Genomic DNA, 12,913 nt, shown 5'->3' with positions numbered 1-12,913 from the left:
ATCAGTAAATGCACTACTTTCTAGAACTCATAACTCTTGTAAGTTATAAAAAGTTTGCTCTCCATACAGTTTGTCAACTCAAAGAATTACATTTTTTACACATTTAATAAGACCATCAAATTGCTTGAAACATAGGAATGATTGTGAAAGTGAATATGATTCACCAAAATAATTGTATAACATTTTTTAATGTTAATAAAATAGGGCTTTTTCCAATCTTTTCACATCAATGTTGTTTCTGCATGTTCCAGTGAGCAGAGAATCTACTGCACATAGTGTGTACATTTTTCTTTTCATAGAGTTAAGGTTGGACATTATTCATCTGTGGAAAATGTTTCTGAGAGATATCTGGGTGCCCACTCTGATTGACCTTAGGGATTGTACATTAACGATATGTAGTTGCATCACTGTATTGGTATCAGGCACCAAAGTGCATTTAAATGTAATGTCGTGCAGAGAGAGAGAGAGTGTGAAAACGGCTACCTGAGTCGACTGAACTTCTGAATATTAACTCTGTTGAATTGTAATTTGAGAAATTAGAAAATGGAGTGTAAGAGCAAGATTACGGTTCCACCGAGACTTGAACTCGGATCGTTGGATTCAAAGTCCAAAGTGCTAACCATTACACCATGGAACCCCTGCAAGATGCACCTGAGAGCGTTGAATCAGAAATGGCAATATAGAGCACATTTACAATTTGTACAGATTCATAGTCCCAATTGACTGATATCATACAAACACAGCGATGTTGTCGATTGACGTTGTGCTATAGCAATCTCTGTGCTTTATAGAGCATGTAGATTAAATTCTTCCTCTTGAGGCATATGATTAAGCAATATTAAATATTGTTTCTGACTGCCTCTGTTTTGGCATAATGAAGTTCAGCATTTGCGGAAGTATTTAGGTTCCATGGTCTAATGGTTAGTAGGCTGGACTCTGAATTTAGTAATCTGACATGTTATAGCTATATTTCGTTTTCCTTTGGGTGTATTGTCATTTTATGCACATAGATTTCCTAGCAGTGGCTGTGATGAATAGTTCAATTTGATAGCAGCTTCCTTTTGAGAATTTGAAAAAAAAAGAATTAAATAGTCTCTCTGGATGACTCTGCTTTGATTTCTATGTGCACATCCCTTTTGCGTTTCAGAGGGATTGACCAACATACACAACAGTGCTTGGAAGACCTCTTCCTCCCTCATGGCATGTAAAGCTAACCTCTCTCCTACCTTGTGTTTTTTTACTTTTTAACTTCCCCTTCCGAGTCATGATCATGTAACTGAATTTACATTTTTAGATTTTAACTGCAGTAGTTGCTTGTTTTTCATTTTTATTTTTTGTGTACGCATACATCCCTTTTTGTGGGGAGGGGGGAGTGATGTCTGTTTACTTATATTAGCTAATATAGGTCATTTTATGTCCGCTTACAATATGTGTCAGGATTTTTTATGTCGTTTCCAATCAATGTCTAATATCAAGTGGTTTGCAGCAGTCAAAAAAAAGGCACGTAACACCCCCAAAACACCTACATAAGTTAGAAATACTCCGGAAGAGTACTCAGTTTATGAAAAGGCGGTGAATCCCAAATAGAACTGTAAATGTAAGCTAGCAAGCAGACCGTGCACCCCTGTTTGGAACTATGACCTGTGTGTTGCCCTCTATTAACAGAACAATGTAACTGCAGCCCATGTCACATAAAATAGAAAGTAGAGATTATGCAAATTAACTCCCAGAAGAGCCTGGTGTCACCCCAAAAGGTGTCATGCTTTTCACACCAAGAAACATCCACACATAGATCCCTGCGAACCTCAAAAACGTACAGGAAACCCTGTCCAGCGCTTTGCTCCCAGAGGAGATAAGGTTGAAAAACCACCCTATGTTAAAAGTGTCCATAATCCATGCCAGCTGCCCTGTCTATAGAACCTGGCCGTTCGTGGCCGATCGGGGCCTAGGGGCATGAGTGGAAGGGTTTAACCTGCCTGGGTTCTTGGGCATGGTTTCATCATGCCTCAGTTTACAATGGCACTCTGCCACTTTGTCAGGCTTTAAAGAAGCCTGACTCCTGCAGAGCAAAAGATCTGATTATTTCCTTACATGTTTTGTACGTAAGAATGCGGATGGTGCTCTGAGCCTCCTATGGTGGTTATTAAGCATGGTATACATACCATAGCATGTAACTGTGCCTACAAATGGAACATTTTGTTCATTTATTAGGGAGTTGTGAAAATGGCAAAATCAAATTGCCATTATTGACACAGACCAGCTGCCGCTGTCCGGACATTTCGTCGAAAGACATTTGGTCGACGTAATTTGGTCGAAAGCCAAATGGTCGATTTTTTTATTTATTTATATATATATTTTTTAGGTTGTAGTTTAGGGAAAAAAAGGGGTTTTTAGAAAAAAAGGGGGTTGGCGGGGACCCCCCCAACCCCCACCCCCCAAAAAAAAAATGTGAAAATAAAAAACAAAAGCAATTCGACCATTTGGTTTTCGACCAAATGGTTTCGACCAATTGTCCTGTCGACAAATTTTTTTCGACGAAATGTCTGGCAACCCAGCTGCCGACTGTTGCTATTGACAGGAGTTCCAGGTGTATAAACTGAGTAGATCACCAGTTCAATTACCTGTGAACGCATTTTGAAGCTCATTCACAACCAGTTCATGCCCGTTCTCTCCATTTTGGCTTTCTGGCTGGCCGAGGGGCCCTTCAGTAATGTTCTTTGCTAACCATTACACCATGGGCCCCTTGCTGGTGCAACCTGACAGAGTTGTAACAGAAATGAGAATCGAGATCTCATGCATCATTTTAACAAACTCATATTCCTAGCCCACGGATATTATGCAAATGTGGAACTGTTTAGTTGGTTGTTGCACAATAGCAAACTCTTTGCTTTACAGCTCATTTGGATAGGATTCTTCCTCTGGAGGCATAAGATAAAAGAATATTGCATACATTCTCTAAAAGGCGCTTTTTTTGCTGCAATGACGTTCATCATGTCACTAAGTATGTAGGTTCCATGGTGTAATGGTTAGCACTCTGGACTCTGAATCCAGCGATCCGAGTTCAAATCTCGGTGGGACCTTGGGAATTACTGTGTTTGTTTTCCTCTCAGTGTCTTGTTTTAATACCAATGACGCTGCTGTGTCGCCCACTTTCATAGCATTATTCCCTGGGTGCATTTGAAAAAAGAAAGATTTTCCATGGATGACGCTCTTTAGCCACAATGAAACCCACCACTTTCTGTGGTGTGAAAGACCCATGGTGTAATGGTAGCACCCTGGAGGTTGAATCCAATAATTTGCATTCAAATCTCTGTAAGAGTTTACCATCAGTCGAACCTTTCCCTTATCGTTTATTGTGGATGTCTTCTTTGAAGAAAGGTATGATCCAACTAAAGTAAGTACATTCACGAATGGGCCCTTGGTCGGTACAAACAGTATTTATACACCTCAGGCCTTTTGTGAATTAAGAAAAGTGTGTTCTTCGTTCTATTTTTCATCTCAAACTGATACCTTCATTTTACAAACATGTAAAGACTGTTAAGACGCTTGATTAATATCATTGATTCTGAATGTGGTCGCTTTTCATAGGATTAACCCTTTAACAATTTTGAAAGAGAATGGCGATACAATAGAGCTGCTTTTCCCAAAATGGTATTATTAATGTTGTTGCTGCATCTTCAAGTAAAAAGAGAATCCATTGGGTCACAGATTGAGCATGTTTCTTAACATTGAGTTAAGTTTGAAAATTTCAAATCTTTTATGTATGTTTCCGATGCAGATCTGCCCATCGACTCAGAATGACCTCACTGTTCATACATTTAAAAAAAATGCATAAAGGTTAAGGTGCTAGGCACAAAAGTGGATTTTTATGAAAAGTTATGCCAGAGAGTGAGAGCGAAAATGAATACCCTACACCACTAACCTTATGAATATTACTATCTTTGGCCTATAATTTAAGACAACAAGGAGACAAAGTGTGTTAGAGCAAGAGAGAGGTTCCACCGAGACTTGAACTCGGATCGCTGGATTCAAAGTCCAAAGTGCTAACCATTACACCATGGAACCCTTGTTGAGCAGAGCTTCATAAGGGCAATGAGAATATAGGGCACAGTCAAGATTTTTACTGACCTATAGTAACCGTTTACTGATATTATATCGAAGCAGCACTGTTGCTGTTGGATGCTGTGCAATCGCAAAGTATTGGCTTCATGTCTCATTTGGATTAAATTCTTCCTCTGGAGTCTAATGATATAGGAATATTACATATTTTCTCTGATGTGCTCTGTTTTTCCAGAATGAAGTGCATCATGCTACTGAATATGTGGGTTCCATGGAGTAATGGTTAGCACTCTGGACTCTGAATCCAGCGATCCGAGTTCAAGTATCGGTGGGACCTTGGGGCTGCTTCTCTTTTAGAGTTGCCTTTCATTTGCAGATAGATATAACAGCAATAGCTTTGCTTTACAGCCCACTTTGATGGCAGTCTTCTTTGACCAAAGAATATTAATAGTTTCTGGGTCTGGGGATGACTCTCTTTTGCCACAAAGAAACTGCCCACTCTCATATCTCCAAAGCTCCAAGGTATAATGGCTATTAAACTGGCTTTTGATCTCAGCGATTTGCATTGAAAGCCCAGGAGGCCTCTAAAATCAGTTGAATTGTTTCCTGATAATTTAGAGTTTATTTCTTCTTTCGAGAAAGGTGTGATCCAAATAAAGTAAGTACATTTAAACAAGGGCACTTGATCAGTAAATGCACTACTTTCTAGAACTCATAACTCTTGTAAGTTATAAAAAGTTTGCTCTCCATACAGTTTGTCAACTCAAAGAATTACATTTTTTACACATTTAATAAGACCATCAAATTGCTTGAAACATAGGAATGATTGTGAAAGTGAATATGATTCACCAAAATAATTGTATAACATTTTTTAATGTTAATAAAATAGGGCTTTTTCCAATCTTTTCACATCAATGTTGTTTCTGCATGTTCCAGTGAGCAGAGAATCTACTGCACATAGTGTGTACATTTTTCTTTTCATAGAGTTAAGGTTGGACATTATTCATCTGTGGAAAATGTTTCTGAGAGATATCTGGGTGCCCACTCTGATTGACCTTAGGGATTGTACATTAACGATATGTAGTTGCATCACTGTATTGGTATCAGGCATCAAAGTGCATTTAAATGTAATGTCGTGCAGAGAGAGAGAGAGTGTGAAAACGGCTACCTGAGTCGACTGAACTTCTGAATATTAACTCTGTTGAATTGTAATTTGAGAAATTAGAAAATGGAGTGTAAGAGCAAGATTACGGTTCCACCGAGACTTGAACTCGGATCGTTGGATTCAAAGTCCAAAGTGCTAACCATTACACCATGGAACCCCTGCAAGATGCACCTGAGAGCGTTGAATCAGAAATGGCAATATAGAGCACATTTACAATTTGTACAGATTCATAGTCCCAATTGACTGATATCATACAAACACAGCGATGTTGTCGATTGACGTTGTGCTATAGCAATCTCTGTGCTTTATAGAGCATGTAGATCAAATTCTTCCTCTTGAGGCATATGATTAAGCAATATTAAATATTGTTTCTGACTGCCTCTGTTTTGGCATAATGAAGTTCAGCATTTGCGGAAGTATTTAGGTTCCATGGTCTAATGGTTAGTAGGCTGGACTCTGAATTTAGTAATCTGACATGTTATAGCTATATTTTGTTTTCCTTTGGGTGTATTGTCATTTTATGCACATAGATTTCCTAGCAGTGGCTGTGATGAATAGTTCAATTTGATAGCAGCTTCCTTTTGAGAATTTGAAAAAAAAAGAATTAAATAGTCTCTCTGGATGACTCTGCTTTGATTTCTATGTGCACATCCCTTTTGCGTTTCAGAGGGATTGACCAACATACACAACAGTGCTTGGAAGACCTCTTCCTCCCTCATGGCATGTAAAGCTAACCTCTCTCCTACCTTGTGTTTTTTTACTTTTTAACTTCCCCTTCCGAGTCATGATCATGTAACTGAATTTACATTTTTAGATTTTAACTGCAGTAGTTGCTTGTTTTTCATTTTTATTTTTTGTGTACGCATACATCCCTTTTTGTGGGGAGGGGGGAGTGATGTCTGTTTACTTATATTAGCTAATATAGGTCATTTTATGTCCGCTTACAATATGTGTCAGGATTTTTTATGTCGTTTCCAATCAATGTCTAATATCAAGTGGTTTGCAGCAGTCAAATAAAAGGCACGTAACACCCCCAAAACACCTACATAAGTTAGAAATACTCCGGAAGAGTACTCAGTTTATGAAAAGGCGGTGAATCCCAAATAGAACTGTAAATGTAAGCTAGCAAGCAGACCGTGCACCCCTGTTTGGAACTATGACCTGTGTGTTGCCCTCTATTAACAGAACAATGTAACTGCAGCCCATGTCACATAAAATAGAAAGTAGAGATTATGCAAATTAACTCCCAGAAGAGCCTGGTGTCACCCCAAAAGGTGTCATGCTTTTCACACCAAGAAACATCCACACATAGATCCCTGCGAACCTCAAAAACGTACAGGAAACCCTGTCCAGCGCTTTGCTCCCAGAGGAGATAAGGTTGAAAAACCACCCTATGTTAAAAGTGTCCATAATCCATGCCAGCTGCCCTGTCTATAGAACCTGGCCGTTCGTGGACGTTTGGGGCCTAGGGGCATGAGTGGAAGGGTTTAACCTGCCTGGGTTCTTGGGCATGGTTTCATCATGCCTCAGTTTACAATGGCACTCTGCCACTTTGTCAGGCTTTAAAGAAGCCTGACTCCTGCAGAGCAAAAGATCTGATTATTTCCTTACATGTTTTGTACGTAAGAATGCGGATGGTGCTCTGAGCCTCCTATGGTGGTTATTAAGCATGGTATACATACCATAGCATGTAACTGTGCCTACAAATGGAACATTTTGTTCATTTATTAGGGAGTTGTGAAAATGGCAAAATCAAATTGCCATTATTGACACAGACCAGCTGCCGCTGTCCGGACATTTCGTCGAAAGACATTTGGTCGACGTAATTTGGTCGAAAGCCAAATGGTCGATTTTTTTATTTATTTATATATATATTTTTTAGGTTGTAGTTTAGGGAAAAAAAGGGGTTTTTAGAAAAAAAGGGGGTTGGCGGGGACCCCCCCAACCCCCACCCCCCAAAAAAAAAATGTGAAAATAAAAAACAAAAGCAATTCGACCATTTGGTTTTCGACCAAATGGTTTCGACCAATTGTCCTGTCGACAAATTTTTTTCGACGAAATGTCTGGCAACCCAGCTGCCGACTGTTGCTATTGACAGGAGTTCCAGGTGTATAAACTGAGTAGATCACCAGTTCAATTACCTGTGAACGCATTTTGAAGCTCATTCACAACCAGTTATGCCCGTTCTCTCCATTTTGGCTTTCTGGCTGGCCGAGGGGCCCTTCAGTAATGTTCTTTGCTAACCATTACACCATGGGCCCCTTGCTGGTGCAACCTGACAGAGTTGTAACAGAAATGAGAATCGAGATCTCATGCATCATTTTAACAAACTCATATTCCTAGCCCACGGATATTATGCAAATGTGGAACTGTTTAGTTGGTTGTTGCGCAATAGCAAACTCTTTGCTTTACAGCTCATTTGGATAGGATTCTTCCTCTGGAGGCATAAGATAAAAGAATATTGCATACATTCTCTAAAAGGCGCTTTTTTTGCTGCAATGACGTTCATCATGTCACTAAGTATGTAGGTTCCATGGTGTAATGGTTAGCACTCTGGACTCTGAATCCAGCGATCCGAGTTCAAATCTCGGTGGGACCTTGGGAATTACTGTGTTTGTTTTCCTCTCAGTGTCTTGTTTTAATAGCAATGACGCTGCTGTGTCGCCCACTTTCATAGCATTATTCCCTGGGTGCATTTGAAAAAAGAAAGATTTTCCATGGATGACGCTCTTTAGCCACAATGAAACCCACCACTTTCTGTGGTGTGAAAGACCCATGGTGTAATGGTAGCACCCTGGAGGTTGAATCCAATAATTTGCATTCAAATCTCTGTAAGAGTTTACCATCAGTCGAACCTTTCCCTTATCGTTTATTGTGGATGTCTTCTTTGAAGAAAGGTATGATCCAACTAAAGTAAGTACATTCACGAATGGGCCCTTGGTCGGTACAAACAGTATTTATACACCTCAGGCCTTTTGTGAATTAAGAAAAGTGTGTTCTTCGTTCTATTTTTCATCTCAAACTGATACCTTCATTTTACAAACATGTAAAGACTGTTAAGACGCTTGATTAATATCATTGATTCTGAATGTGGTCGCTTTTCATAGGATTAACCCTTTAACAATTTTGAAAGAGAATGGCGATACAATAGAGCTGCTTTTCCCAAAATGGTATTATTAATGTTGTTGCTGCATCTTCAAGTAAAAAGAGAATCCATTGGGTCACAGATTGAGCATGTTTCTTAACATTGAGTTAAGTTTGAAAATTTCAAATCTTTTATGTATGTTTCCGATGCAGATCTGCCCATCGACTCAGAATGACCTCACTGTTCATACATTTAAAAAAAATGCATAAAGGTTAAGGTGCTAGGCACAAAAGTGGATTTTTATGAAAAGTTATGCCAGAGAGTGAGAGCGAAAATGAATACCCTACACCACTAACCTTATGAATATTACTATCTTTGGCCTATAATTTAAGACAACAAGGAGACAAAGTGTGTTAGAGCAAGAGAGAGGTTCCACCGAGACTTGAACTCGGATCGCTGGATTCAAAGTCCAAAGTGCTAACCATTACACCATGGAACCCTTGTTGAGCAGAGCTTCATAAGGGCAATGAGAATATAGGGCACAGTCAAGATTTTTACTGACCTATAGTAACCGTTTACTGATATTATATCGAAGCAGCACTGTTGCTGTTGGATGCTGTGCAATCGCAAAGTATTGGCTTCATGTCTCATTTGGATTAAATTCTTCCTCTGGAGTCTAATGATATAGGAATATTACATATTTTCTCTGATGTGCTCTGTTTTTCCAGAATGAAGTGCATCATGCTACTGAATATGTGGGTTCCATGGAGTAATGGTTAGCACTCTGGACTCTGAATCCAGCGATCCGAGTTCAAGTCTCGGTGGGACCTTGGGGCTGCTTCTCTTTTAGAGTTGCCTTTCATTTGCAGATAGATATAACAGCAATAGCTTTGCTTTACAGCCCACTTTGATGGCAGTCTTCTTTGACCAAAGAATATTAATAGTTTCTGGGTCTGGGGATGACTCTCTTTTGCCACAAAGAAACTGCCCACTCTCATATCTCCAAAGCTCCAAGGTATAATGGCTATTAAACTGGCTTTTGATCTCAGCGATTTGCATTGAAAGCCCAGGAGGCCTCTAAAATCAGTTGAATTGTTTCCTGATAATTTAGAGTTTATTTCTTCTTTCGAGAAAGGTGTGATCCAAATAAAGTAAGTACATTTAAACAAGGGCACTTGATCAGTAAATGCACTACTTTCTAGAACTCATAACTCTTGTAAGTTATAAAAAGTTTGCTCTCCATACAGTTTGTCAACTCAAAGAATTACATTTTTTACACATTTAATAAGACCATCAAATTGCTTGAAACATAGGAATGATTGTGAAAGTGAATATGATTCACCAAAATAATTGTATAACATTTTTTAATGTTAATAAAATAGGGCTTTTTCCAATCTTTTCACATCAATGTTGTTTCTGCATGTTCCAGTGAGCAGAGAATCTACTGCACATAGTGTGTACATTTTTCTTTTCATAGAGTTAAGGTTGGACATTATTCATCTGTGGAAAATGTTTCTGAGAGATATCTGGGTGCCCACTCTGATTGACCTTAGGGATTGTACATTAACGATATGTAGTTGCATCACTGTATTGGTATCAGGCACCAAAGTGCATTTAAATGTAATGTCGTGCAGAGAGAGAGAGAGTGTGAAAACGGCTACCTGAGTCGACTGAACTTCTGAATATTAACTCTGTTGAATTGTAATTTGAGAAATTAGAAAATGGAGTGTAAGAGCAAGATTACGGTTCCACCGAGACTTGAACTCGGATCGTTGGATTCAAAGTCCAAAGTGCTAACCATTACACCATGGAACCCCTGCAAGATGCACCTGAGAGCGTTGAATCAGAAATGGCAATATAGAGCACATTTACAATTTGTACAGATTCATAGTCCCAATTGACTGATATCATACAAACACAGCGATGTTGTCGATTGACGTTGTGCTATAGCAATCTCTGTGCTTTATAGAGCATGTAGATTAAATTCTTCCTCTTGAGGCATATGATTAAGCAATATTAAATATTGTTTCTGACTGCCTCTGTTTTGGCATAATGAAGTTCAGCATTTGCGGAAGTATTTAGGTTCCATGGTCTAATGGTTAGTAGGCTGGACTCTGAATTTAGTAATCTGACATGTTATAGCTATATTTCGTTTTCCTTTGGGTGTATTGTCATTTTATGCACATAGATTTCCTAGCAGTGGCTGTGATGAATAGTTCAATTTGATAGCAGCTTCCTTTTGAGAATTTGAAAAAAAAAGAATTAAATAGTCTCTCTGGATGACTCTGCTTTGATTTCTATGTGCACATCCCTTTTGCGTTTCAGAGGGATTGACCAACATACACAACAGTGCTTGGAAGACCTCTTCCTCCCTCATGGCATGTAAAGCTAACCTCTCTCCTACCTTGTGTTTTTTTACTTTTTAACTTCCCCTTCCGAGTCATGATCATGTAACTGAATTTACATTTTTAGATTTTAACTGCAGTAGTTGCTTGTTTTTCATTTTTATTTTTTGTGTACGCATACATCCCTTTTTGTGGGGAGGGGGGAGTGATGTCTGTTTACTTATATTAGCTAATATAGGTCATTTTATGTCCGCTTACAATATGTGTCAGGATTTTTTATGTCGTTTCCAATCAATGTCTAATATCAAGTGGTTTGCAGCAGTCAAAAAAAAGGCACGTAACACCCCCAAAACACCTACATAAGTTAGAAATACTCCGGAAGAGTACTCAGTTTATGAAAAGGCGGTGAATCCCAAATAGAACTGTAAATGTAAGCTAGCAAGCAGACCGTGCACCCCTGTTTGGAACTATGACCTGTGTGTTGCCCTCTATTAACAGAACAATGTAACTGCAGCCCATGTCACATAAAATAGAAAGTAGAGATTATGCAAATTAACTCCCAGAAGAGCCTGGTGTCACCCCAAAAGGTGTCATGCTTTTCACACCAAGAAACATCCACACATAGATCCCTGCGAACCTCAAAAACGTACAGGAAACCCTGTCCAGCGCTTTGCTCCCAGAGGAGATAAGGTTGAAAAACCACCCTATGTTAAAAGTGTCCATAATCCATGCCAGCTGCCCTGTCTATAGAACCTGGCCGTTCGTGGCCGATCGGGGCCTAGGGGCATGAGTGGAAGGGTTTAACCTGCCTGGGTTCTTGGGCATGGTTTCATCATGCCTCAGTTTACAATGGCACTCTGCCACTTTGTCAGGCTTTAAAGAAGCCTGACTCCTGCAGAGCAAAAGATCTGATTATTTCCTTACATGTTTTGTACGTAAGAATGCGGATGGTGCTCTGAGCCTCCTATGGTGGTTATTAAGCATGGTATACATACCATAGCATGTAACTGTGCCTACAAATGGAACATTTTGTTCATTTATTAGGGAGTTGTGAAAATGGCAAAATCAAATTGCCATTATTGACACAGACCAGCTGCCGCTGTCCGGACATTTCGTCGAAAGACATTTGGTCGACGTAATTTGGTCGAAAGCCAAATGGTCGATTTTTTTATTTATTTATATATATATTTTTTAGGTTGTAGTTTAGGGAAAAAAAGGGGTTTTTAGAAAAAAAGGGGGTTGGCGGGGACCCCCCCAACCCCCACCCCCCAAAAAAAAAATGTGAAAATAAAAAACAAAAGCAATTCGACCATTTGGTTTTCGACCAAATGGTTTCGACCAATTGTCCTGTCGACAAATTTTTTTCGACGAAATGTCTGGCAACCCAGCTGCCGACTGTTGCTATTGACAGGAGTTCCAGGTGTATAAACTGAGTAGATCACCAGTTCAATTACCTGTGAACGCATTTTGAAGCTCATTCACAACCAGTTCATGCCCGTTCTCTCCATTTTGGCTTTCTGGCTGGCCGAGGGGCCCTTCAGTAATGTTCTTTGCTAACCATTACACCATGGGCCCCTTGCTGGTGCAACCTGACAGAGTTGTAACAGAAATGAGAATCGAGATCTCATGCATCATTTTAACAAACTCATATTCCTAGCCCACGGATATTATGCAAATGTGGAACTGTTTAGTTGGTTGTTGCACAATAGCAAACTCTTTGCTTTACAGCTCATTTGGATAGGATTCTTCCTCTGGAGGCATAAGATAAAAGAATATTGCATACATTCTCTAAAAGGCGCTTTTTTTGCTGCAATGACGTTCATCATGTCACTAAGTATGTAGGTTCCATGGTGTAATGGTTAGCACTCTGGACTCTGAATCCAGCGATCCGAGTTCAAATCTCGGTGGGACCTTGGGAATTACTGTGTTTGTTTTCCTCTCAGTGTCTTGTTTTAATACCAATGACGCTGCTGTGTCGCCCACTTTCATAGCATTATTCCCTGGGTGCATTTGAAAAAAGAAAGATTTTCCATGGATGACGCTCTTTAGCCACAATGAAACCCACCACTTTCTGTGGTGTGAAAGACCCATGGTGTAATGGTAGCACCCTGGAGGTTGAATCCAATAATTTGCATTCAAATCTCTGTAAGAGTTTACCATCAGTCGAACCTTTCCCTTATCGTTTATTGTGGATGTCTTCTTTGAAGAAAGGTATGATCCAACTAAAGTAAGTACATTCACGAATGGGCCCTTGGTCGG

The 12,913-nt window shown here is 39.5% G+C and overlaps 9 non-coding genes across 9 annotated transcripts; 4 read left to right on the top strand and 5 right to left on the bottom strand.

Annotated features, from left to right (window-relative positions):
- Nucleotides 1–565: 565 nt before the first annotated feature.
- TRNAQ-UUG (transfer RNA glutamine (anticodon UUG)) lies at nt 566–637 on the bottom strand. The gene has a single exon. It is a non-coding gene; the product is annotated as a tRNA-Gln (tRNA).
- A 2,371-nt stretch (nt 638–3,008) lies between these two features.
- Nucleotides 3,009–3,080, top strand: TRNAQ-CUG (transfer RNA glutamine (anticodon CUG)). The gene has a single exon. It is a non-coding gene; the product is annotated as a tRNA-Gln (tRNA).
- Nucleotides 3,081–3,993: 913 nt separating this feature from the next.
- TRNAQ-UUG (transfer RNA glutamine (anticodon UUG)) lies at nt 3,994–4,065 on the bottom strand. Its single transcript has one exon. It is a non-coding gene; the product is annotated as a tRNA-Gln (tRNA).
- A 1,244-nt stretch (nt 4,066–5,309) lies between these two features.
- Nucleotides 5,310–5,381, bottom strand: TRNAQ-UUG (transfer RNA glutamine (anticodon UUG)). The gene has a single exon. It is a non-coding gene; the product is annotated as a tRNA-Gln (tRNA).
- A 2,370-nt stretch (nt 5,382–7,751) lies between these two features.
- TRNAQ-CUG (transfer RNA glutamine (anticodon CUG)) lies at nt 7,752–7,823 on the top strand. The gene has a single exon. It is a non-coding gene; the product is annotated as a tRNA-Gln (tRNA).
- Nucleotides 7,824–8,736: 913 nt separating this feature from the next.
- On the bottom strand, nt 8,737–8,808 carry TRNAQ-UUG (transfer RNA glutamine (anticodon UUG)). The gene has a single exon. It is a non-coding gene; the product is annotated as a tRNA-Gln (tRNA).
- Nucleotides 8,809–9,067: 259 nt separating this feature from the next.
- Nucleotides 9,068–9,139, top strand: TRNAQ-CUG (transfer RNA glutamine (anticodon CUG)). Its single transcript has one exon. It is a non-coding gene; the product is annotated as a tRNA-Gln (tRNA).
- A 913-nt stretch (nt 9,140–10,052) lies between these two features.
- TRNAQ-UUG (transfer RNA glutamine (anticodon UUG)) lies at nt 10,053–10,124 on the bottom strand. The gene has a single exon. It is a non-coding gene; the product is annotated as a tRNA-Gln (tRNA).
- A 2,371-nt stretch (nt 10,125–12,495) lies between these two features.
- On the top strand, nt 12,496–12,567 carry TRNAQ-CUG (transfer RNA glutamine (anticodon CUG)). The gene has a single exon. It is a non-coding gene; the product is annotated as a tRNA-Gln (tRNA).
- The last annotated feature ends 346 nt before the right edge of the window (nt 12,568–12,913 follow it).

The sequence above is a fragment of the Ambystoma mexicanum genome, chromosome 5p, assembly GCF_040938575.1.
Source record: "Ambystoma mexicanum isolate Mex_15411 chromosome 5p, UKY_AmexF1_1, whole genome shotgun sequence".
NCBI classification, from domain to species: Eukaryota; Metazoa; Chordata; class Amphibia; order Caudata; family Ambystomatidae; genus Ambystoma; species Ambystoma mexicanum.
Note: the sequence above shows the minus strand (reverse complement) of the source record. Positions and strands in the feature narration are given on the sequence as shown.